The sequence below is a fragment of the Coenobita brevimanus genome, chromosome 87, assembly GCF_032717465.1.
Source record: "Coenobita brevimanus isolate Jiangsu-jjx chromosome 87, ASM3271746v2, whole genome shotgun sequence".
NCBI lineage: Eukaryota > Metazoa > Arthropoda > Malacostraca > Decapoda > Coenobitidae > Coenobita > Coenobita brevimanus.
In genome coordinates this window covers 21,102,282-21,129,781 of record NC_137040.1, presented here as the reverse complement: position 1 = coordinate 21,129,781, position 27,500 = coordinate 21,102,282, and the positions used below count along the sequence as shown (strand labels likewise).

The 27,500-nt window shown below is 42.0% G+C and overlaps 1 protein-coding gene and 2 non-coding genes across 4 annotated transcripts in view; 1 reads left to right on the top strand and 2 right to left on the bottom strand.

Moving 5' to 3' along the window:
- LOC145410919 (nischarin) overlaps positions 1-27,500 on the bottom strand; it is a 106,113-nt gene that overhangs the window by 42,270 nt on the left and 36,343 nt on the right. The window lies entirely within an intron of this gene.
- On the top strand, positions 8,598-8,714 carry LOC145411076 (5S ribosomal RNA). Its single transcript, XR_013899368.1, has one exon. It is a non-coding gene; the product is annotated as a 5S ribosomal RNA (ribosomal RNA).
- Positions 13,087-13,205, bottom strand: LOC145411062 (5S ribosomal RNA). Its single transcript, XR_013899357.1, has one exon. It is a non-coding gene; the product is annotated as a 5S ribosomal RNA (ribosomal RNA).

Here is a 27,500-nt window from a genome sequence, read left to right as displayed (position 1 = left end):
CTTTTCCCATTTTTTTTTAATTTTCCAAAGCCAAAACAAACAAGTCTATTTACGTTACATTTTTTTTCTAGTCTTTTCTCTCACAACTTTAAATCCTTAACACAACACACTGTTTTTTTCACTGCACAACACTCAAAATTCCCGTGTGGTCTAGTGGAGAAGTTCTTGCTGTTTATTCACTGTCAGAGTCCGAGAGTATCACTGGCAGGGGACCTAGGGGTGCATCGCTGGGTCGTGGCGATGGCATACCCACTGCAGAGGACTCTGAAGACAGCCGCAAACTCACGTCGAGCGGTGACTCCACCATGGCTGATGTGCTGGGCTGTGGCTCTGAGTATGAGGGCCTGTCTTGGGGAGGCAACGGAGTGGAGCCAGGGCTGGGCACAGCGGGGGTCACGGGCCTGAAAAAACTGTCAATGGTTGATTGACGCAATGACCGACGATTCTGACGATTGATGATGCGCTGCCTGAAAGCACGCACTTCCTCCACGAGTCCCGAAGGCCCCATCTCCCTGTCACAGTCCGGGTGTTCCAGGTAGTCTAGGACGAACTCTAGATGTTCCCGGAGTGCGCTCAGCTTAGGGATGGCTGGAGTAGTGTCCCGCTGAGAGGAGTCCGCATCATCGTCGCCTTCAGCGTCGGAATCTTCAAGTTCGGTACTGACACCTGCAATCGAAGACGCGATCTCGATATCAGACAACGTCTGATACCCAGGATCGCCCTCGTCATCATCCAACCACTCACGAACATCGTCCACATCTACATCGTCGCCGTGCGTACGTAGCCGTGCATGGAAGTCATCCACGTCAAACCCTAGAAAATCGTACTCCATTTCCGTTCCGAGAAACAGACGAGACCAACCATTTTCAAGAGTTTTCACAGGGACTTCCTTCCATGCACTAGCCCAGTTGTACAGCGCAGACTTGATGTTGTAGCGGCGAAGGTTTTCCAAAGTCCGCTTGCCTCGAGTATCACGTCCTTCCCTGCACTCGTCCTCGTCCTCGAGAACAACCATCACCCCGTCCAGGAACTTCTGACGGTATAGGCGCTTTCTTGCCACGATCACTCCTTGGTCCATTGGTTGGATGAGAGCAGTCGTATTAGGTGGCAGAAACATGCACCTAATACGGCCATTTTCAGCAACCAAGTCCTTGTCACACATGTGGACAGGTGCATTGTCAAGTAGAAGGAGAGCCTTTACCTGGTCGTGCGGAATTCCCAGTGTCTTCGTCTGGTAATGGATGACCTCCTTGACGAAGTGATGGTGAAACCAGTCTTTGAAGATCACAGCTGTGAACTATGCCTTCAAAGAATGGTACCAGACGACAGGAAGGACATCCATCACCCCATGAAGGCACCGAGGCTGCTTTGCGTGGCCAACAACAACGGGCGTAAGCCGGTGCATGCCGTTAGCACTGGCACAACACAAAGCAGATATCCGTTCCTTGGAAAGCTTGTGGCCAGGTACACGCTTCTCCGTCTCCTCGGCTAGAGTGTTCGTTGGCAGCGAGCAATAGAATAGGCCAGTTTCGTCAGCGTTGTAGACTTGACCGAGAGTTAGGCCGTCCCTGTCGATCAAGCCTTTCACCTTGTGCCGAAACTCGTCAACTCCATCCTCGTTAGCGTCCAATGCTTCGCCATGTGCTTTACGGTTGGTAAGGCCATGTCACAACTTGAACGCGAAGAGCCAACCCTCAGATGCCTTGAAGTCTAAAGCGTCGTGAAGCCTGGCGAACCTCTCAGCAGCAGCCTTCAGCTCCGTTCCACGTACCAACACACCAGCAGCACGTTGTTGTCGATACCAAATCAACATGGATTGGTCGATTTCTGCAAACTTGGGGGTAAACATAACCTTCCTTTCCACGTTGCGTTTGCTTCTCGACGAGAAGTCAGCCGTGTACTGCATGAGTTTGTCTCGGGACCTCTTGATATCGAGCAAAGAAGACCAGCCCAGGTTGAACTCGCGAAGAATGCGGGAAGAAGACCAACCCGCATCCACTTTCTCCAATATCTCCCTCTTCTTCTCCAGAGTCAACACCACTCTCTTCCTTTTCTCAAGAGGCGGGGCCATCATCTCACACACTAAGAGGAGGCCCGAGAGCAGCAGGAGGCCCTGCAGCAGGTAGGGCACAACCACAAAAGCGATCACGTGGGCAGCCATTACGACGAGCATGCACTCGCGGTGAGAGACAGGCGGGAAGTGGGGAGGATGCAGTAGCGCTCTATCGGATGTCGGAGGAATGACGCGCCAAAACAATGCTCTCCCGCGGCGCGCGCGGTAAGTTCAAATTACGGACGAGAATTTTTTTTTTTTTTTTTTGATCCCAGGACGATTATGTCCGGGTAGTGGGGATGTTCGGTTATTGGGCGTCCGGATATCAGAGTGATTACTATATATATATATATATATATATAGAGAGAGAGAGAGAGAGAGAGAGAGAGAGAGAGAGAGAGATAGATACTGTATATATATACATATACATATATATATATATATATATATATATATAGTATATATATATATATATATACTGTATATACAGGTAACTTGCACGGAACACGTGGGTTTCGTTCCTACAGTGCCGTGTTAGGTGCAAAATCGCGTATATTTAAACTACTCCGTATTTTGCTCCCTAGACCCCCCAAATGTGTTGTTTTGCTGTTATCTGTCACTGGTAATCACTAGAAAGCACTTTAAGTGGTTAGAAGGTTTATTTAATGTTATAACTCACAAATACAGTACTCCAGAGCAAAACTTCAACACACAAATACTGTACGTAAACACAAGGAAACATTCCGACGCCGATCATAGGTAATGATATAAATCAGGTTAACTGGTACCAGTGCTTTAACTTACAAGTACATACCAGAACAGTACATATTTAACTTAGAAGTGCAGTACTGTGATATCGAATGATTTCAGTACATAATCTGTTAGGAATGGCTGGAAAAAAAAAAATGTTATGAATACATTTTCACCTTTTTGATATATATTTATGGTAATTTCGAGTTATTTTTTACGTTATCGTTGTGCCCATGCTTGTAAAAGGGAGCGAAAGAGTTGAATTTTCAGTCCTAAATGAGAAAACTGCACGTCCTCCAAGGCTAGACTCTGCCATGGGAGAATAAAGTGGAGGGTCAGTCCGATTAGCAATAAGGAAGTTGTGTCACAACTTCCAGCTCCCACACCACGAGAATGGCTAAAAATAGAATCGTAATGCAGTTTCAGAACTAACAATAAGTCTAATTATTACGAATACAGATACAAAGCAGAAATAAATACATTTACAGACGGGGAAAACATACTTCTTCCGTCATAACATGTTCATCTTTCTCTATCATTTTACGTTCATCTTTATCATTTTACCTTCTTATTTTTGCAATATATATTGCTGTCTCGTAAACAGGGTGGTTGTTTGTGTTTTGCAAGGGAGGAAAAAGATTGTATTTTCTGTCTGGGTCGAGATAATGGGTGTAACTATGTGTGGTTAGGCATGGCCACGAGCGAAAAAATTGAACATCCACTCATCACGATAGCAGGTGGTGAACTGACAGATGATACATGAGAGGGTGAAGTCAAGGTTAGTCTCACGTCCCAGATTTTCGTTCACTTCCCGAAAGTTTTCACAGTTTTCTACAAGTTGCATTGCATCAAATGATCCAAACCATTACAGCAAACCTGCGCAAATAGGTAAAGATATCAAGACAAAAATGTATTTTTCTCTTATTATAAGTCTTTAACGAACAAACAAAAAAGGCAATATTCTGACGCCGATCATGGGTAATCATATAAATTAGGTTAACTGGTTACAAGGCTTTATTTAATGCTGTAATTGCTTACAAGTACATACCAGAACAGTAAATATTTAACTTACAAATACAGTACTGTAGAAAAGCAGTTCAGTAAAAGTTTAACGAATAAACAAAAAAGGCAATATTCCGACGCCGATCATGGGTAATCATATAATTCGGGTTAACTGGTTACAAGGCTTTAATGATTCAACTTTATTTAAGTGCTTACAAGTACAGTACATACGAGAACAGTAAATATTTAACTTACAAATACTGTACAGTACTGTGGAAAAAACGAACAAATAAAAAAGGCAATATTCTGACGCCTATCAGGTAAACTGGTTATAAGACTTTATTTCTTGCTTTAACGTTATTAAATAGTAATTTAAGTTGCACATAAACTTACCAGAACAGTACAGTACTGTAAATATTTAACTTACAAATACTGTGCTACTGTACTCGGGAATGTCTCACTCACTGAATAATATCCCGCCTAGATCGTCACGTAATCAAAACAAACCGCGCGCTGCGGTGACGTTCGAGGATTTCATCTTTCAAAGGCCTCTCCTGCGCTAATTTGTAGTTTTCATAATGGTTTTTTAATCTTACGTTGTCTTATATGTATCCCAGCCCTTACCGTGTATAATTGCGAGCGCGTTCCATGAGATCGTGTTCCGTGCGAGTTACCTGTATATATATATATATATATATATATATAGATAGATAGATATAGATAGATAGATAGATATATATATATATATATATATATATATATATATATATAGATAGATAGATAGATAGAAATATATATATAGATAGATATATATATATATATATATATATATATATATATATATATATATATATACAGTAACCCCTCCAATATCCGGATCAATAGAGCCATAGGCAGGTCCGGATAGTGGTCCTGTCCGGATATTGGGCCCCAGTTTATGGACTTGTACTTATGGACCCTAACTCTGAAAAACACCTATACAACTCCCTCTGGACATGCATTGCACCTATTTAAGACCCAAATCACACCAATAAGGGACATAAAAGACTGAAATAAATGCAAAAGAACCATAAAATGAGGTTTTAGAGGTGAGTTTATAAAATATTAAACATTCTGGGTACTTACAAGTCCCTTGCTCTTGGACTGGTTTGAACCGCCAGTTTGCAGTCCACAGTTAATCCTCTGCACTCTAAATTCTAATTTCTTAACACTGCACAACACTGTAAATTCCTGTGTGTTCTAGTGGCAAGGTATTGCAGTTTATTCACTGTTTATTCACAAAAAACAAGCACCTGTGGCTTGCACTGTTATGAGTATCTGCTCTCCATCGGAGTTAAGCTGTGACTGTTGATGTTGGTGGGGTAACAGAGTTGCCAGATCGCAACAGCTACATTACCAATCTCCTCAACTTTCATTGTCAAATATAACTTTTCATTACCAAATTCGTAAAGCTAGCATATATTCTTCACTAATTATATATACAAGTGGAAATACATGTAATCACTCTCCTTATAACTAACACCATGTTGATTATTTTCACACTATGTAGGGTAGCAGATTAATCAGAGAGAGCAAACAATCCACCATCTCCATCCTGTGTATCCTCATACATGTGAAAAATCCATTTGGTAATGCATTATTCTAATTCATTACCAAACGAATTTTTCATTACCAAATTGGCCCACACTTGGTAATGAAAAATACCAAATGGCAACCTGACAGGGGAGGGGGGAGGGGGAGGAAGGAAGGGGTGAAGGGACCATGGTGTAACAGCTGTTTGGTGCCAGGCGGGAATTTCAAATTATGGGAGGGAAAAAAGTCAGATTTTTTTCGAATTTTTTGCGTTTTTTGGCCCATTTTGGGAATATTGGATCCCAGGAGGATTATGTCCGGTTAGTGGGGATGTTCGGATATTGGGCGTTCGGATATTAGAGGGATTACTGTATATATATATTGTGGTTGGTGGGGGCGCTCATCATCCACTCACTCGATGTAGTGTTGCTCTCGGGTGTCTGCCCTTTCCTCTCCATCATCCTTCTTTTCTTCCATCCTCTTCTTTCTTTCTTTCCTTCATTCTTTCTTCGTCCCTCTGCCTACAGGTGACTTTACACTCCCTTTTCTGTCTTTCTTTCCTTCATTCTTTCCTCTTCCATCTGCCTGTAGGTGACTTTATACTGAGTGACAAGCCAAATGGTTTCCTGTACAACAGTAAACCATTTATTACACTGAGTGGTAACCATATAACCAAATTTTGGCGCCTGGTGGTTTAGTGGGTAATTACGGAGCTCCAGTCGGATTGAGCCGATGAAGGTTTATATCCAAGGGAAGGTTGGGCTTCATTGCTCACGTACTGCCACACAGGGATGAGTGAGACTGGTCACTCTCATCTTAAATGTCAGGACCAAATTGCCTAGCCCAAGGCTCCTACGCTTCTCATGGGGCAATGTAGGATTGGACGATGAATGAATGAATGAAATACAATATATATATATATATATATATATATATATATATATATATATATATATATATATTATATATATGTATATATATAGATATATAGATATATATTATATATATATATATATATATATATATATATATATATATTGTGTATATATATATACAGTAACCCCTCCAATATCCGGATCAATAGAGCCATCGGTAGGTTCGGATATTGGTTTCGTCCGGATATTGGGCCCCAGCTTATGGACTTGTACTTACGGACCCTAACACAGAGAAACACCTATACAACTCCCTCCGGACATGCATAGCACCTATTTAACACCCAAATCACACCAATAAGGCACATAAATGACTGAAATAAATGCAATAGAAACATAAAATGTGGGTTTAGAAGTATGTTCATACATTAATAAACATTCTGGTACTTATGGACTCTAACCGAACCTAACCTAACCGAACCTAACCGAACTCTGAAAAACACATTCCTACTGCACATGCATGAGGTAAGTTTAGTATGGAAAGAAGTACAGTATGACACTTTCTGGTAAGTATAGTATGGGAAAAAATACAATATGAAACATTCTGGTAAATATAGTATGGAAAATAGTACAACATGAAACATTCTGGCTACTTACAGCAAGTCCCTGGCCACCTCGATGAATAACCGCCTCCTCTCGGACTCTGACAGTAAGAACGATTTCCTGAAGCACTTGCACTACACTCTTCCTGAAGTCTTGCACTGAACTTAGTCACTAACACACAGAAGTCATGGCGAACAGCGCAGGTCTTGTCGCGGTGAGAGACAGGCGGGAAGTGGGGAGGATGCAGCGGCGCTCTATCGGACGTCGGAGGAATGACGAACCAAAACAATGCTCTCACGCGGCGCGCGCGGCAAGTTCAAATTACGGACGGCAAAAAATCGATTTTTTTCCCAATTTTTTTGGATTTTCGGACCATTTTGGGAATGTTTGATCCCAGGACAATAAGGTTCGGTTAGTGGGGATGTTCGGTTATTGGGCGTCCGGATATTAGAGTGATTACTGTATGTATGTATATATATATATATATATATATATATATATATACACATATATATATATACAGTATATATATATATATATATACAGTAACCCCTCCAATATCCGGATCAATAGAGCCATAGGCAGGTCCGGATAGTGGTCCTGTCCGGATATTGGGCCCCAGCTTATGGACTAGTACTTACGGACCCTAACTCTGAAAAACACCTATACAACTCCCTCTGGACATGCATAGCACCTATTTAAGACCCAAATCACACCAATAAGGGACATAAAAGACTGAAATAAATGCAAAAGAACCATAAAATGAGGTTTTAGAGGTGAGTTTATACAATATTAAACATTCTGGGTACTTACAAGTCCCTTGGTCTTGGACTGGTTTGAACCGCCAGTTTGCAGTCCACAGTTAATCCTCTGCACTCTAAATTCTAATTTCTTAACACTGCACAACACTGTAAATTCCTGTGTGTTCTAGTGGCAAGGTATTGCAGTTTATTCACTGTTTATTCACAAAAAACAAGCACCTGTGGCTTGCACTGTTATGAGTATCTGCTCTCCATCGGAGTTAAGCTGTGACTGTTGATGTTGGTGGGGTAACAGAGTTGCCAGATCGCAACAGCCACATTACCAATCTCCTCAACTTTCATTGTCAAATATAACTTTTCATTACCAAATTCGTAAAGCTAGCATATATTCTTCACTAATTATATATACAAGTGGAAATACATGTAATCACTCTCCTTATAACTAACACCATGTTGATTATTTTCACACTATGTAGGGTAGCAGATTAATCAGAGAGAGCAAACAATCCACCATCTCCATCCTGTGTATCCTCATACATGTGAAAAATTCATTTGGTAATGCATTATTCTAATGCATTACCAAACGAATTTTTCATTACCAAATTGGCCCACACTTGGTAATGAAAAATACCAAATGGCAACCTGACAGGGGAGGGGGGAGGGGGAGGAAGGAAGGGGTGAAGGGACCATGGTGTAACAGCTGTTTGGCCCAGGCGGGAATTTCAAATTATGGGAGGGGAAAAAAGTCAGATTTTTTTCGAATTTTTTGCAGTTTTTGGCCCATTTTGGGAATATTGGATCCCAGGAGGATTATGTCCGGTTAGTGGGGATGTTCGGATATTGGGCGTTCGGATATTAGAGGGATTACTGTATATATATATATATATATATATATATATATATATATATATATATATATATATATATATATTCACATATATATATATACAGTATATATATATATATATATATATATATATATATGCCAACGGCCATACCACTGAGTACACCGCTTCCCGTTCGATCAGTGAAGTTAAGCAACGTTGGGTCTGGTTAGTACTTGGATGGGTGACCGCCTGGGAACACCAGATGCTGTTGGCATCCCTACGTCAAGTGGGGTTGGTGGAGGATTAGTGCCCCTCCCTGTAAAACAATTAACTCTAAGCCCTTGGCCACCCCGTCTGGGATACAAGGCGTCTGGCAATGAATGAATGAATGATATATATACTGTATATGTACATCTATCTATCTATCTATTGCCAGACGCCTCAATCCCATTTCGGGTGGCCACAAACAAATCACCTCCACGTTGCCCTGTCCCCCGCCATTTGACTGCCCTGCTCCCAACTCACACCCCCCTCTCTCATATACCTCTCCACCCCATCCCTCAATCTCATCCTCGGCCTCCCCCTCCCTCTTCCCCCCTCCACCTCACTCACATATACTCTCTTCGTCAGTCTTTCACCCTCCATCCTCTCCACATGGCCAAACCACCTCGGTGTGTTCCTCATAACACTTCCTATCACATCCACATCCACACCACAACGCTCCTTTATATCCTCATTCGTCAGCCTGTCTCTCCATGTGACTCCACAGGCTCCTCTTAAATAACTCATTTCCACTGCTTTCACTCATGACTTGTGTCCTTCCAACAACGTCCAAGCTTCACTTCCATACGTTAGAGTTGTATCACAATACTGTCATGTAGTAACTTTTTCACTTCCATGCTCACTTCCCTGTTTCTTATCACTGCTTTCAAAGAACCAGCAACCTTTCTTCCCTGCTGTACCCTTTCAAGCACTTCACCCTCCAAACCTCCATTCTTACTCATCACATACCCAAGTACTTAAACGTACTCACATTTTCCAATTCCTCACCATCCAACCTCGTTGTACATTCACGGACTTCATCTCTCTCAAAGACCATCACTTTACTCTTCCCTATATTCACGTTTAGATTCCGTTTCTTACACACTCTTCCAAACTCATCTACCAAGCCTTGCAGCTCCCCTTCGTCTTCACTCAACAACACAGTATCATCTGCAAACAACAGTACCGGTACAGGGAGTTTCCAAACACTATCCTCTCTCACCAGGGCCACTCCAACATCCACTACCCTACCTTGTACCTCTTTTATTACCCCATCCATGAACAGATTGAACAACCATGGAGACACGACACATCCCTGTTTCAACCCAACCTTCAAAGAGAAAAATTCTCTCAGTTCACCATCCACACGCACTGCAGCCTTAGCACCATCATACATACTCTTCACAGCATTCAACAACTTTCCATCTACTCCATATATTCTTAATACTTTCCACAAGCCTTGTCTATCCACCCTGTCATATGCTTTCTCCAAATCCATGAAAGCTGTATTCAACTTCTTTCCCTTCTCTAGAAACTTTTCCACTAAAGATCTACAAATGAATATCTGATCAACACAACCTCTTCCCTTCCTAAAGCCTCCCTGTTCTTCAACTAATTCCTCTGTTCTTTCTCTAACTCTGTCAATAAGCATCCTCCCATACATTTTTCCTATTATACTAGGAAGACAAATGCCCCTATGATTACCACACACTTCTTTTTCCCCTTTTCCTTTGTACAAGGGAATAATTATACCTGACTTCCAATCCTCCGGGACTCTACCTTCCTCCCAGGCCAATGTGCACATCTTCCACATCCATTCTACAACTATCTCTCCCCCATGCTTCAACATTTCACCACACACTCCATCAATTCCTGGGGCTTTCCCCAATTTAACTTTCTTCATTGTTTCTACAACTTCTACCCTACTGATTTCTTCCTGTCTTCTCACATCCCTCCTTCTCCCAGCCATTGCCCCGCGACTTATACTCGCATTACTTCCATCCTGTATGTTCAACAATTCCTTCAAGTGTTTCTCCATCTATTTGTAAGGAGAGTGGAAAGGTTACAAGTGGATGAGAAAAAGGCAGAGTATGAGAGAGAAGTGGAGGAACGATTGGGCAAATATGAATTGGAGCAGATGGGGGATGTGGAAGGTGTGTGCAGGATATTTACAGAAGAAATATGTGCAGCATGTGATGTGGTGTGTGGGATGAAGAGAAGACGGAGGGGTGTGCAAGGAACAGAGTGGTGGAATGAAGAGGTAAGACAAGCTGTGGCACAAAAGAAGAAAGCATACAATGAATGGATGAGAAATAGGGGCGTGGAAAAAGTTGAGAGGCGGGAGAGAGAGTTATATGTAGAAAGAGAGAGGTAAAAAGATTAGTAAGATAGAATAAGAAGAGAGTGGATGAGGAATTTGGAAGGAACTTCAGTGTAAAGTGGAGGGACTGTAAGAAAATGTTCTGGAAAGAAGTGAAAAGAGTAAGACAAGGTGGAAATGAAGTTAGCAGGGGAGTGAAAGATAAAATTGGTAGATTACTAGTGGAGAAGGGAGAAAAAGTGAGCAGATGGAGAGAACACTTCAAGGAATTGTTGAACATAGAGGATGGAAGTAATGCGAGTATAAGTGGCTAGGGAATGGCTGGGAGAAGGAGGGAGGTGAGAAGACAGGAAGAAATCAGTAGGATAGAAGCTGTGGAAGCAATGAAGAAAGTTAAATTGGGGAAAGCCCCAGGAATTGATGGAGTGTGTGGTGAAATGCTGAAGTATGGGGGAGAGGCAGTAGTAGAATGGATGTGGAAAATGTGCAGATTGGCCTGGGAGGAAGGTAGAGTCCCGGAGGATTGGAAGTCAGGTATAATTATTCCCTTGTACAAAGGAAACGGGGAAAAGAAGTATGTGGTAATCATAGGGGCATTTGTCTTCTTAGTATAATGGGAAAAGTGTATGGTAGGATACTTACTGACAGAGTTAGAGAAAGAACAGAGGAATTAGTTGGAGAAGAACAGAGGTTGTGTAGATCAGATATTCATTCTTAGATCTTTAGTGGAAAAATTTCTAGAGAAGAGAAAGAAGTTGTATGTGGCTTTCATGAATTTGGAGAAAGCATATGACAGAGTGGATAGACAAGGATTGTGGAAAGTATTAAGAATATATGGAGTAGATGGGAAGTTGTTGAATGCTATGAAGAGTATGTATGATGGTGCTATAGCTCCAGTGCGTGTGGATGGTGAACTGAGTGAATTTTTCTCTTTGAAGGTTGGGTTGAAACAGGGATGTGTCATGTCTCCATGGTTGTTCAATCTGTATATGGATGGGGTAATAAAAGAGGTACAAGGTAGGGTAGTGGATGTTGGAGTGGCCCTGGTGAGAGAGGATAGTGTTTGGAAACTCCCTGTACTGTTGTTTGCAGATGATACTGTGTTGTTGAGTGATGACGAAGGAGAGCTGCAAGGCTTCGAGGATGAGTTTGGGAGAGTGTGTAAGAAATGGAATCTATAAGTGAATGTAGGGAAGAGCAAAGTGATGGTCTTTGAGAGAGGTGAAGTCAGTGAATGTACAGCGAGATTGGATGGTGATGAATTGGAAAATGTGAGTATGTTTAAGTACTTGGGTAGTGTGATGAGTAAGAATGGAGGTTTGGAGGGTGAAGTGCTTGAAAGGGTACAGCAGGGAAGAAAGGTTGCTGGTTCCTTGAAAGCAGTGATAAGAAGCAGGGAAGTAAGCATGGAAGTGAAAAAGTTACTACATGACAGTATTGTGATACCAACTCTAAAGTATGGTAGTGAAGCTTGGACGTTGCTGGAAGGACACAATTCAAAGTGAGAGTAGTGGAAATGAGTTATTTAAGACGAGCCTGTGGAGTCACATGGAGAGATAGGCTGACAAATGAGGATATAAAGGAGCGTTGTGGTGTGGATGTGGATGTGATAGGAAGAGTTAGGAGGAATACACTGAGGTGGTTTGGCTATGTGGAGAGGATGGAGGGTGAAAGACTGACGAAGAGAGTGTATGTGAGTGAAGTGGAAGGGGGGAGAGGGAGGGGGAGGCTGAGGATGAGATGAAGGGATGGGGTGGAGAAGTATATGAGAGAGGGGGGTGTGAGTTGGGAGCAGGGCAGTGAAATGGCTGGGGACAGAGCGACGTGGAGGCGATTTGTTTGTGGCCACCCCGAACATGATTGAGGCGTCTGGCAATAGATAGATAGATAGATATATATATATATATATATATATATATATATATATATAGCTATCCATTGCCAGACGCCATAATCCCATTAGGGACAACCATTTGACTATGGATTATTTGTTTTATGGGGAGGGGCACTAACCCTCCATCAGCTCACTTGCTGACACATATGAAGCACTTATGGTTTGGTCATATGGTCACCACCCAGCGTTCTAAATGGTTTCTTGACTTACAGGAAACCATTAGGCTTTTCAGTCAATGTAGAGCCACCAGAGAAGGATATATATATTCATTCATTCATTGCCAGACGCCATGTATCCCAAACGGGGTGGCCAAGGGCTTAGAGTTAATTGTTTTACAGGGAGGGGCACTAATCCTTCACCAACCCCACTTGACACGTAGGGAGAACGTTATGCCAACAGCATCTGGTGTTCCCAGGCGGTCACCCATCCAAGTACTAACCAGACCCAACGTTGCTTAACTTCGCTGATCGGACGGGAAGCGGTGTACTCAACGTGGTATGGCCGTTCGAAATATTATAAATACTGTATTATGCTTCCTATGATCTACACTGTCCCCATATAACTACTAGGCTCATAAATTGTCTTTGGACATAAAACAAATACAATGAGCTTTCCAAGCAGACAAACACACTGTGTGTTTGAGTCTTGAAAAGATATGTTACTTTATTACATTCAGACTACATTTAGTAGTTTAATGGAATAAAGAATAAGATTTGCTCTGAGCTAATTTTGTTTCAGAAACTTCCACAATACCACAATAAAGGCACCACAAAGAATTACGTGTCAATAGCAACCGATCTTGTCAAACTTCCAGTCACTTCTGTCATTAACTGACTCATTATATGACAAACTTCCATTCACATCTGTCATTAACCCTCTCATAAACGACAGTTCAGCAAAAAATCCAACCACTCACATTTTTTTGATGCAGGTTGCATCCAACCAAATAGATTGTGGTATTTTTTCACCACGATTTTTGGTTGCGTCATTCAACTTTTTCTCCTGCCCTTATTTGTAACCGTTTTGTTATGAAATTGCTGCATGTCACAAATGAATAAATGATCTTCCTAATGAAGAAAATATATATATATATATATATATATATATATATATATATATATATATATATACTGTATATATATATATATATACACACTCAAACCTCGAGCACCATGGGTAACAGGAACTGGACAAGGACTGTGGTATCCAAATCCGCATCACTCAGACAATATGGTTATGTGTACAATGTTACAGTGCATTCTGGCAACTTTCCATAACTCTCACTTTTACCATTTTTTACAACCTAATGCCACATAAATTACCCCCACTTGCACGCACCATCAGGTAAAACATTAACTATTGTAATTAAAAAGAAAAAAAAACTGGTATTAAAAATAGCATTAACAAAAACAAAAGTTGGGCTGGATACCCTTTTGTTGATACGTAGCTCCACGGTATTTTCCTCCTGCCCCTCAACCACAATGTTGTTGTCAATGTTTCACCTTTTCTTGTGTCAAGTGGCCTTCAGGAGAAACCTTAGGCCGTATGGTTAGGCAAAAATTTATGGGTTTGACGGTTTTAGGGGATGAAACAGAACGAAAATTTGTGCTAACCAGAAAAAATTACGTTCATCCTTCTGTTCTCGTGAGTTACCATTCCGTTTTACATTCTTCGTTTGATATTGCGCTTCCCTACACATTTCAGACAGACTAAGCATATAGTTAAACTGCCAGCTAGGCCACCACACAGAACACTCCTAATCACACTAGACATTAGCAAAGCTTTTGATGCCATCCCCCACCACAACCTCACAAACAAAATACTCAACACAAACATGCACAATAACACAAAAAGATGGCTGGCAAACTACGTAGCAGGCAGATGTGCACACGTAACATTTGCCGGTCAGTCTTCTATCATCAGAAACTTCACAAATGGCGTCCTCCAGGGATCTGTTTTGTCCCCTACACTCTTTAACCTATACATGAACGACGTACCCACACCCCACACACCACAGATACACATAGCTTCCTATGCAGATGATATAACACTTACATGTATGCACCAAAATGCAAACACAGCTGCACACATCATTCAACCTTACCTCAACACACTACACGAATGGTTCACCACAAACAGGCTCAAAATAGCCCCAGCCAAATCTACAGTGACTCTTCTCACAAACTGGACAGCAGAACACAGTCACATCCCACACCTCACCATAAACAACACTCCACTACCACACACACACACACACACACACACACACACACACACACACACAAAATCCTTGGTGTAACATACAATACATCAATGTCATTTAAACAACACATCACAAACATTAAAAATAAAATAACACCAAGACTCAATGCTTTGAGGTCACTTGCCCGTACAACATTCGGACACAACAAAGAAACCACCACCACAGTATACAAACAATACATACGTTCAGTGATGAACTATGCAAGCCCTGCCTGGGCTTCTAACCTCACCAAAACACACTCCAACACTCTACAGACCATACAGAACAAAGCCCTAAAAATAATCACAGGCTGCACAGCTACTACACCCACAGACCACCTACATCAAGAAACCAAAGTCCTCAAAGTCAAAGACCACCTTGCCATGAGAGGCACCCAGTTTCTTGCTGCAGTTTCCACAAACCCACAACATCCACTACAGTACATGGCAGCACATCCACCCACACCAAGGAACATCAAAACAACACCCAGCACACGATACCATACACAAATACTGTCATCTCTTCCCCCACGCCCACCTCAGACCAGCTTCCAGAAACATATCCACACTCAGATCACTCGCCGCTCCATCCAGTCACTTAAAGACAACACACAGCTGCATGCACGGCCTCCTGACATTCACCCCTCTGAATCCTATCTTCCTCGTGAGGACAGGGTCAACCTGGCCAGGCTGAGATGTGGGCACCATCCAGCCCTCTTAAGCTACCAGAAGAGGCTGGATGACTCCGTTGCTGATGCCTGTCCAGGATGCGAAACAGCACCCTATACTTTTAAGCACATTATGGAAGACTACATTGCACACAATCACCTACGCCAACAACACAACATACAGTCTTTGAGAACTCTGTGGGAATGCCCGGTCTCAGCCATGGCCTTCCTAAGGGACTCGGGGCTCTTCGGCCAGACTGCCTAGGGAATAACTACTAATACTACTACTGCTCAGTCAGTCCGAAATGTGTTGGGAAAAGCGATATCGAACGAAGAATGTGAAACGGAATGCTAACTCACAAGAACACATGGCTGATAGAGTACTTTTTTTTGGTTTGCAAACATTTTCATTCGATTTCGTCCCCTAAAACTGCCAGACCCATAAACTTTAGTCTAACCATACGGCCTACCGTCTCTCCCGAAGGCCACATGATACGAGAAGGCGAAACTTTGACAACATTATCGGTGGGGGTGGGGGATGAGTGCCGGGAAGCTACATATCAACACAAGGGTACCCAGCCCGGATTTTTTGGGTGATGCTGTTTCTAATACCACTGATGCTCTTAATTGCAATAATTATATCTCACTGTTTTACCTGATGGTACGTATAAGTGGGTGTAATTTACGTGGGGTAAGGTGGTAAGGAGGAGTAAAAATGAGAATTTCTCTGGCCCTCCACATAACGCCCTATAGGCCTAAGCTTCTCTGTCAGATTCAGGACAAGTATAAACTTTCAGCACTACAGGGTTCGCATTACTTCCTTCGCACGATCTTTATCTTCTCCTGGTCCTTCTAAATCGATATGATGGTGCTTTCATGTACTCCATACTTTTTTGCCTTTTCGGTAAACGTATGCTAGAAGGACCTTTACCAATTCAATTCATATTCCTCCAGTTTGTTTTCAGTGTTTTTCTGGCTATTTTTAGGATGATAAATTACAACTTCCTGCAGAAAAACTTTCCACTTTTTATCATCATGTTCCTTAAGCCGTACCTATGATTGTCTTGACGTACTCAAAGGTGGTTTTCATCTCCCAATTTCCCAACTGGATGCTAGGTTAGATTAGGTTAAATTATTAGGTATAGTTAAGCTAGGTTAGGTCAAGTGTAGTTAAACACTTAGGACAGGCCCTTTCGCTGTAACCCTGATGGGTCAAACAAGTTGACACAGTGGAACACAGCTAAAAACAACGGGGAAACAGATTTAGCATGAAACATTTATTTACCTCCCAGAAGTAATCCAAAAAATATAAGATTATCAGGAAGAAGAAGGGCAAAGAATGTGGAACTGAACGCTAACTTATGAGAGAACATGGATGGAAGTAATTTTTTTTTCTGATAAGCAAACATTTTCGTTCAGTTTCGTCCCCTAAAACTGCAAAACCCATATGACTGTGAGGTAAAGTCAGTAAGACGTGAGAAAGGACTTTATAGCTGTATGCTCAGTTGGTCCAAAACGTGTTGGGAAACATGAATTCGAACAAACATGTGGAACTGAACACTAACTTATGAGAACACACAGATGAAAGTTTTTTTTTTTTCTAATTAGGAAACATTTTCGTTCCATTTTGTCCCCTAAAACTGTGAAACCCATTATGAGTGTGGGGTAGAATTAGGCGAGGCACGAGAAAGGACTGATAACTGTATGCTCAGCTAGTTGGAAATGTGTTGGGAAGCACTAAATCGAATGAAGAATGTGGAACTGAAAGCTAACTTACAAGAACACATGGATAAATGAGTAACTTTTTGTCTAATCAGCAAACATTTTCATTCCATTTCGTCCCTTCAAACTGCAAAACCCATTATGAGTGAGTAAGAACTAGGTTAGGTATGAGAAAGGACTGATAACCATATGCCCAGTTGGTCCAAAATGTGTTGGGAAGTATGAAATCGAACGAAGAATGTGGAACTGAACCCTAACTTACAAGAACACATGGATTTTTTTTCCCCCTAATTAGCATACATTTTCTTCCATTTCGTCCCCAGAAATTGCGAAACCCATAAATTTCATCTGACTATTTGGCCTTGAGTGTGACCATGAAGCATATTTCCATTTTGTACGAGTATTCATCTCACCACCGGGAACCCTCAGCCAGGAATGATGCTCGCCCAGTCGTTTCAAAACTAACCATGGGTTTTTCTCAAAAATATGCTCAGTGTGTTTCCCGGGCAAAATATTCTCAATCTAACACCTAACCTATCCCACTTGGGCTGCTTGGCTGAGGAGGCTGGGTGTGATATTGAGATAAATACTCATACAGAATGGAATTATGCGCCCAGGTATGGTACCCAGAGTTTAGAGGGTGACGTCATCATGCCTGACTTTCAAATTTAGTTGCCAAGCCAGCTGACTTCCAGCGTGAGCTCGAGTTTTTCCGCGTGTTGACATGACTTGTCTCATTATGCTGACCGCGTTAGAACAAAAACGTGTTACTCAACCACGTGTTACTCAAGGATTGACTGTATGTAGTGTAGAGTATATATATATATATATATATATATATATATATATATATATATATATACAGGTAACTCGCACGGAACACGATCTCACGGAACGCGCTCGCAATTATACACGGTAAGGGCTGGGATACATATAAGACAACGTAAGATTAAAAAAACATTATGAAAACTGCAAATTAACGCAGGAGAGGCCTTTGAAAGATCAAATCCTCGAACGTCACCGCAGCGCGCAGTTTGTTTTGATTACGTGACGATCTAGGCGGGAAATTATTCAATGAGTGAGATTCCCGAGTACAGTAGCACAGTATTTGTAAGTTAAATATTTACAGTACTGTACTGTTCTGGTAAGTTTATGTGCAACTTAAAGTACTATTAAATAACGTTAAAGCAAGAAATAAAGTCTTATAACCAGTTTACCTGATAGGCGTCAGAATATTGCCTTTTTTATTTGTTCGTTTTTTCCACAATACTGAACAGTATTTGTAAGTTAAATATTTACTGTTCTCGTATGTACTGTACTTGTAAGCACTTAAATAAAGTTAAATCATTAAATAAAGCCTTGTACCAGTTAACCCGAATTATATGATTACCCATGATCGGCGTCGGAATATTGCCTTTTTTGTTTGTTCGTTAAACTCTTACTGTACTGCTTTTCTACAGTACTGTATTTGTAAGTTAAATATTTACTGTTCTGGTATGTACTTGTAAGCAATTAAAGCATTAAATAAAGCCTTGTAACCAGTTAACCTGATTTATATGCTTACCCATGATCGGCGTCGGAATATTGCCTTTTTTGTTTGTTCGTTAAAGACTTATAATAAAAGAAAAATACATTTTTGTCTTGGTATCTTTATCTATTTGTTCAGGTTTGCTGTAATGGTTTGGATCATTTGATGCAATGCAACTTGTAGAAAACTGTGAATAAACTTTCGGGAAGTGAACGAAAATCTGGGACAAGAGACTGACCTTGACTTCACCCTCTCATGTATCATCTGTCAGTTCACCACCTGCTATCGTGATGAGTGGATGTACGATTTTTTCGCTCGTGGTCATGCCTAACCACACATAGGCACACCCATTATCTCGACCCAGACAGAAAATACAATCTTTTTCCTCCCTTGCAAAACACAAACAACTACCCTGTTTACGAGACAGCAATATATATTGCGAAAATAACAAGGTAAAATGATAAAGATGAACGTAAAATGATAGAGAAAGATGAACATGTTATGATGGAAGAAGTACGTTTTCCCTGTCTGTAAACGTATTTATTTCTGCTTTGTATCTGTATTCGTAATAATTAGACTTATTGTTAGTTCTGAAACTGCATTACGATTCTATTTTTAGCCATTCTCGTGATGTGGGAGCTGGAAGTTGTGACACAACTTCCTTATTGCTAATCGGACTGACCCTCCACTTTATTCTCCCGTGGCAGAGTCTAGCCTTGGAGGACGTGCAGTTTTCTCATTTAGGACTGAAAATTCAACTCTTTCGCTCCCTTTTCCAAGCATGGGCACAACGATAACGTAAAAAATAACTCGAAATTACCATAAATATATATCAAAAAGGTGAAAATGTATTCAAAACATTTTTTTTTTTTTCAGTCATTCCTAACAGATTATGTACTGAAATCATTCGATATCACAGTACTGCACTTCTAAGTTAAATATGTACTGTTCTGGTATGTACTTGTAAGTTAAAGCACTGGTACCAGTTAACCTGATTTATATGACTACCTATGATCGGCGTCGGAATGTTTCCTTGTGTTTACGTACAGTATTTTGTGTTGAAGTTTTGCTCTGGAGTACTGTATTTGTGAGTTATAACATTAAATAAACCTTCTAACCACTTAAAGTGCTTTCTAGTGATTACCAGTGACAGATAACAGCAAAACAACACATTTGGGGGGTCTAGGGAGCAAAATACGGAGTAGTTTAAATATACGCGATTTCGCACCTAACACGGCACGGTAGGAACGAAACCCACGTGTTCCGTGCGAGTTACCTGTATATATATATATATATATATATATATATATATATATATATATATATATATATATATATACAGTGGAACCTCGGTCCTCGAACACAATCCGTTCTGGAAGGCTGTTCGAGGACCGAATTGGTCGAGGACCGAACTAATTTTCCCCATAATAAATAATGTAAATCATTTTAATCCGTTCCAAGACCCCAGATGCTTACCTATTTAAGTTTCAGCACTGGTACCAGGGCTTTCCTTTAAGAGGTGACTGTATATTTCTCTTGCCTTTTCACAAATTATATACTCACTAACACTGTCTCCTGCTAACTGTTTCTCATTGATGAAGATAAGCAATAATTTTTCCACTTCTTCAATTATTTTCTGCACTACTTTCCTCTTTTCACTGCCAGTAGCCATACTGGATGAACTTGCTTTCTTTGGAGCCATTATTAGGGGCTAATACTGCACTGAATCAAGAAAAATGTGAAGCACACCAGGATAACCACGTTGACGAACAACAAAGGTGGACACGTGACTGTTGGTCGGCCAGCTTCCCTTCGTTTGGCTACGTTCAGGTTGGTCGAGGTCCGATATTTTGGTCGACCTCTGAAGCAAAAATTTCTTGAATTTTTTGGTCGAGGTCCGATTTGTTCGACACGTGAGACGTTCGAGGACCGAGGTTCCACTGTATATATATACAGTAATCACTCCAATATCCGACGTAATAGAGCCATAGGTAGGTCCGGTTATTGGTTTTGTCCGGATATTGGGCCCCAGCTTATGGACTTGTACTTATGGACCCTAACTCAGAGAAACACCTATACAACTCCCTCTGGACATGCATAGCACCTATTTAAGACCCAAATCACACCAATAAGGCACATAAATGACTGAAATAAATGCAAAAGAAACATAAAATGAGGGTTTAGAAGTATGTTCATACGTTAATAAACATTCTGGTACTTATGGACCCTAACCTAGCCTAACTCAGAAAAACACATTCCTACTGCAAATGCATAGCTACTAACACCCTATTCACACCAATAAAGGATATTAAAGAGTGAAATGAGGTAAGTATAGTATGGAAAAAAGTACAGTATGAAACATTCTGGCTACTTACAGCAAGTCCCTGGCCACCTCGATGAATAACCGCCTCCTCTCGGACTCTGACAGTAAGAACGATTTCCTGAAGCACTTGCAGTACACTGTTCCTGAAGTCTTGCACTGAACTTAGTCAATAACACACAGAAGTCCGTTCTCTTCACAGTGTGCACTTTTGTCTAAATAATGCTCCATTGTAACATACTAAGTGTTGCACTTTAACTTTTCCCATTCTTTTCATTTTCCAAAGAAAAAACACACAAGTCTATTAACGTTAAATTTTTTTTCTAGAGTCTTTTCTCTCACAACTTTAAATCCTTAACACAACACACTGTTTTTTTCACTGCACAACACTCAAAATTCCCGTGCGGTCTAGTGAAGTTCTTGCTGTTTATTCGCTGTCAGAGTCCGAGAGTATCACTGGCAGGCGACCTAGGGGTGCATCGCTGGGTCGTGGTGATGGCGTACCCACTGCAGAGGACTCTGAAGACAGCCGCAAACTCACGTCGAGCGGTGACTCCACCGTGGCTGATGTGCAGCACCCTACCTACACCTATCTAGGCACCATCAAACACAAACATACAAATTTAGGAATATTCAGTGCATGTATTAAATAGAAATGTCATGTTAAGTGATCTCACCTTAATCATATGATGATATTGCTTAAGTGAATGGAGTGGGGTGGTGTTGGGAAGAACTTAGAACCTCTCAGCATGAGGTGGGTGTGCTCCCTCATGCTGTTCTTCCTTCTCCAGCTCCTCTGTCTCCCTCAGGAAGCCCTCAAAGTCTGCCTCAGAGATGACAGATGCTACATCATCCACGTCCTCAGTGTGTGAAGGGCCAGGCTGTGGTTCAGGCTCAGCTTCTGCCCTTACCCGGGCAAAATAGCGGGTGATGAGTTCCTGATGTTCTCATTAACTCTGCGATTATGCAATTCCTTGTAAAAACGCACAGCTTTTTCTAGGTAACCAATACTCTCACTACACCTTTCCTCATCACGTTCAATGGATTTCACAATCTCCTTGGCCAAGTTTACGTAAACAAGCAAACCACTGAGCTTCTTCATAGAAGGCTCGCCACGTTTCTGCTCATTCACTTCACTAACTTCACGGTTAGTCTGCCTTTCCAAGTGCTCAGCGTCTTGTATAACAGCCTCCACAACAGCCTCAGCATCATCAACCTTCTCAGTAATCACGTCCATTATGTCACTAGCTGACACTTCACCACAGCCTGGCAGATTCCGAGCCAGTTGAACAACAGCCTGTACATTGTCCTCTACACTCTGAGTTGGCGCGTCGTCACTCATGAGGTTAGGCAGGAGAAAGCGCCAGGCACGTGCAATCATTGCAACATTAAGCATGCCCCAAGCCTCTAATAGTGCATCGATAGAGTCCTTGATGTTAAATTTCCTCAAGAACTGGTACACAGACAACACCTCCCGACTTTCTCCAGGGTCAGGCTCAACAACACCCACCTCTGTCTCACTGTCACTGCTGTCTGCCGTGATCTCTTTCAGCAGCTGCCGCTCTGGTGCATCGTCAATGACAGCTGAGGTAAACTGGCAATAAAATAACTGGGTGTAAAACAGCTTCATATTCCCTATTATCTCCTGGTCAAGTGGTTGGAGAAGAGAGGTGGTGTTGGGTGGGAGGAACATAACTTTGACGCTGGGATGACGTGTGGTTAGGGCTTGTGGGAGAGCGGGAGCACTGTCCATGAGCAGCAACACTGAACGGCACTTTAACATGCTTGCAATGAGCCTTCGCATCCTCAACAAATCTGTCAAACCAGTCCACGCCTAAGCCTGTAGTAGCCCATGCCATAGCCTGCTGATGCCAATACACCCCTGACTGATCCATGTCTTTGAGGTTGTGGAAGGCGCGGGGTTTTCTTGTCTTATTAATTACAAAAGGCTTCATCTTGAATGTTCCCTTGGCATTGGTATGAAAAATGACTGTGTAGCGCCCCTTGTCGAGCTTCCTTCCCCGGGCCTTTCGGTGTTGACGTGGGATGTATGTGGTGCTAGGCAGCTTTTTCCACTGGAGTCCAGTCTCGTCCATGTTGAAAACAGTTTCTGCTGTATAACCCCCTTCCTCCAAAACTGCCTGGAGGACGGTTGGAAAGTCCTCTGCCGTGGCCATGTCAGCAGACGCTCTCTCTCCAGTCGTGTGCACGTTCTTCAGGTGCTTCCTTGTCAGAAAGTTAGCCAACCACCCATGGCTAGCATGGAAGGGCTTAGGGGGGTTGATACGGAGTAGTTGACTTGCCAATTTGTGAAAACTCTTAGCCTTCTCCCTGATGACTGAGCCGCCGACCGGAATATTCTTCCTTGCCTGCCTCAGGACAAAAATCTCCAGACATCTTTCTGTCCAAATTACTGCCTTGTCTCTGCACCGTACCCGGCCATCAATGAGCCCTGTCCTGTAAGCTTTGACGCACTTCTTCACTTTCTCCCTATTTTTGTAGATCGTCCTTATGGTCGACTTGTTCTTCCCAAATACTATTGCCAGCCTTGAAAACTTCTCTCCCTTCTCAACACGACAAATGAGCTCCAAACGTTGACTGTACAACAACGGCGGCTGCTTCTTGATGCCATACTGCTTAGAGCGCTTCATTGGGGGTTCGGGAGGGGCCATGCAAGGTAGGAGGCAGGGGAGAAGGTGCACAAAAAAAGGCAGGTAACTCTCACACTCCACGGCGATGGTCTGTAATAAGTGGACTGGTGGGAAGAACAACAACAACGTGGCGGCATTAATATGCACACTTGCCACCAGCGACGGGTGGTGATTGGTTGTTGGGTCGCGATTTTCAGACTGAATGTCGCGGTTAACGATTCTCCTTGGAAAAGGCCCACTTCAGTGCCTAGGTCCGCGATTTTCGGGACTTAACAGTGATTTAAGGGTGCCGGCAGTCTTACAGCATCTAAGCCGTGATTTACAAATCCGTGATTTATCTATCTATCTATATACCTAGGCTGCTTCCCCCAAGGAAAGGGAGGTAGCCGAGACAGGACGACACACTCCCCATTTACTCATCCATTCAAACACATTCATTCGCATCTTAGCCCCAAAGCGGAGAACAGACAGACCCTCACCGCACTACACCGCACAAGGGTCAACTGCACAATGCAATCAGTGACATCCGCAGCAGGGCCAGACAGCAGAACTGGTTTACCCCTGCCACATCATAACAGACTCATCCCCTTACCCGCACCTGACCTGACTTGCTGATCAGACCAAATGCGGGAGAATATCCCCTCAGGGCTGCGTCATCACTTATTCCTGCACAATTTCTCTCCATTTATTTCTGTCACACACAGCCACTCTTCCTTGCACAATAGACATCCCTCTCGCATCCAGCACTCTCTTCACACTGTCCATCCATCCTATTCGTGGTTTTCCTCTCAGCCTTACACCTCTCACATCAGATATAGTTATCTTTTTCACCAATCGCTCATTATTCATTCTCTCCATATGCCCAAACCATCGCAACACCCTCTGCTCAACTCTACCAGCCATCTCCCGAACAACTCCAGTTCTCCTTCGCACTTCATCATTTCGCACTCGATCCATACGCGTCACTCCACACATACTCCTCAGACACCTCATCTCCATTACATTCAAACTTTTCCTCTCTGCTACACCCATATTCCATGTTTCAGCCCCATATAATGCAGTCGGTACCACAACACCCTCATACAGCCTTCTCTTTACATCCATTCTAAGCGAACGACATCTAAACACTTTTTTCATTCCTCCCAGCACATTTCCTACTTCATTTATTCTAAACTTCACTTCTGCATCTATTCTTCCATCCACAGCAACATGTGACCCTAGATACTTAAAACACTCTACCTCCTCAAGCAACTCGCCATTCAAAACTATATTCATCCCCCTACCATCCACCAACCTTGTACACTTCATCACTTTACTCTTATTCTCATTTACTTTCAATTTCCTCCTTTCACACACCCTTCCAAACTCCTCTACCAACTGTCTCAATCTCTCCTCTGAATCAGCCACCAGTGCAGTATCATCTGCAAACAGCAGCTGCTTCAGATTCCACTCTCCACCATCAACATTCACCAGACTCAGACCTCCACCTAAAACTCTTGCATTCACCTCCCTTACAACACCATCCATGTAAATATTAAACAACCAAGGCGACATCACACATCCCTGTCGCAGCCCCACTCTCACAGGAAACCAATCACTCACAGCATTTCCCACTCTTACACACGCTCTACTATTTACATAAAAACTTTTCACCCTTTTTAGTAACCTACCATCAAGTCCATACAACCTTAAAACAGTCCACAAAGCCTCCCTATCAATTCTATCATACACTTTCTTTAAATCCATAAATGCCCAAAACACATCCTTGCCTTTTGCTAAATACTTTTCACACACTTGTCTCACCACAAACACCTGATCAACGCATCCCCTCCCTCTCCTAAAGCCACACTGCTCATCACCAATCACTCCCTCTGTACCCTCTCTAACTCTCATAATTAACACTCTACCATACACCTTACCTACAACACTCAACAGACTAATACCCCTAAAGCTAGTACATTCACACTTATCACCCTTGCCTTTATACAAGCACTTGCCCAATCAACTGGCACCATACCTTTCACAAAGCACACATTCAACAATCTTACTAACCAGTCAACAATAGTCACTCCACCACCCTTCAGGCATTCCACAGCACACCCATCCATACCTGCAGCTTTCCCTGTTTTCATCTCCTTTACTGCCTTCTCCACTTCCTCCTTCATGATCAAAGAATCATTCAACTCTCCCTACACATTTATTCCTCGCACCCTTCCATCCGCCACAATCTCAGCCACCCTTTCCTCCTCTACATTTAACAATCTTTCAAAATACTCTGCCAATCTCTTCCTTACTGCATCCATCTCAATTAACATCCTTCCATCCTCTGCTTTTACTCGTTCTCCCTTCCCAGACTCTCCCTTTCGCACCCTTTTCACCTCCTTCCAAAACATTTTCTTATTCTGTTGAAAATTCTCTGTCAGCCGCCTACCCCACCTCTCATCTGCTGCCACTTTAGCATCACGCACAGCCCTTCTCGCCCTATTCCTCTTTTCCTTATACCTTTCATATGACATCTCATCCTTCCTCTGCAGCCACACTTCACATGCACATCTCTTCTCAGCCACAGCCATACTTACTTCCTTGCACCACCATTCACTTCCTTTTCTTACACCACCACCCACACGTCTCACACCACACACCTCTTCTGCATGCCCCACCACAGCACTCTTAAATAACTGCCATTCCTCCTTCACACTGCCATTTTCCCGATCTTTCACTGCGTTCCACTCATCGTGATTTATAAACACGCGATTTACGAGAATTGAGTGTATATATATATATATATAAATATATATATATATATAAATATATATATATATATATATATATATATATATATAAATATATATATATATATAAATATATATATATATATATATATATATATATATATATATATATATATATATAGATATATATATATATATATATACATTATACATACATACAGTAATCCCTCTACTATCCAATGTAATAGAGCCAAAGGCATGTCCGGAAAGTGGGCCTCAGCCTGTTGGACTGGTACTTATAACCCTAATCCAGCCTAACATTGAAAGCCACCTAAATCTCTCTCTACCGGACATGCATAACACTTATCTAATCCTATTTAAGACCCTATTCACACCAATAATGGACATAAAACATGAAATAAATGAAAAGGAACCACAGAATGAGGAATTAGAAGTGAGTATGTAAAATACTTAGGCCTAGCATTGTACAGAGTACTGTACTTACAACACGTCTGTGGCCGCCTCCTCTAACTCTCTAAGGCTCTGGTAGTTTTGAAAATGCTCTTGAAGCACGTATAGTATTCCAGTGTTGTGCTACACTTAATTCTTTGCACTGTGAGTTATAATTGTTTAACACTGCACATTCTTCTTACTTGCACCACGCCAGTTTCACCCATCAATTTTAACCTCCATTTTGCACTCCACACTCACTCCACACTTAATCCTTTTCACTCTAAATTCTAATTTCTTAACACTGCACAACACTGTAAATTCCCATGTGGTCTAGTGGCAAGGTATTGCAGTTTATTCACTGTTTATTCATAAAAATCGAGCACGTGTGGCATCCACTGCGATGGACGTCTTCCCTGAACGAAGGTTAGGCAGTAATTGGGGACAGGGTTGCTAGATCTGAACTTGGCCACATTACCAAATTCCTCAGTT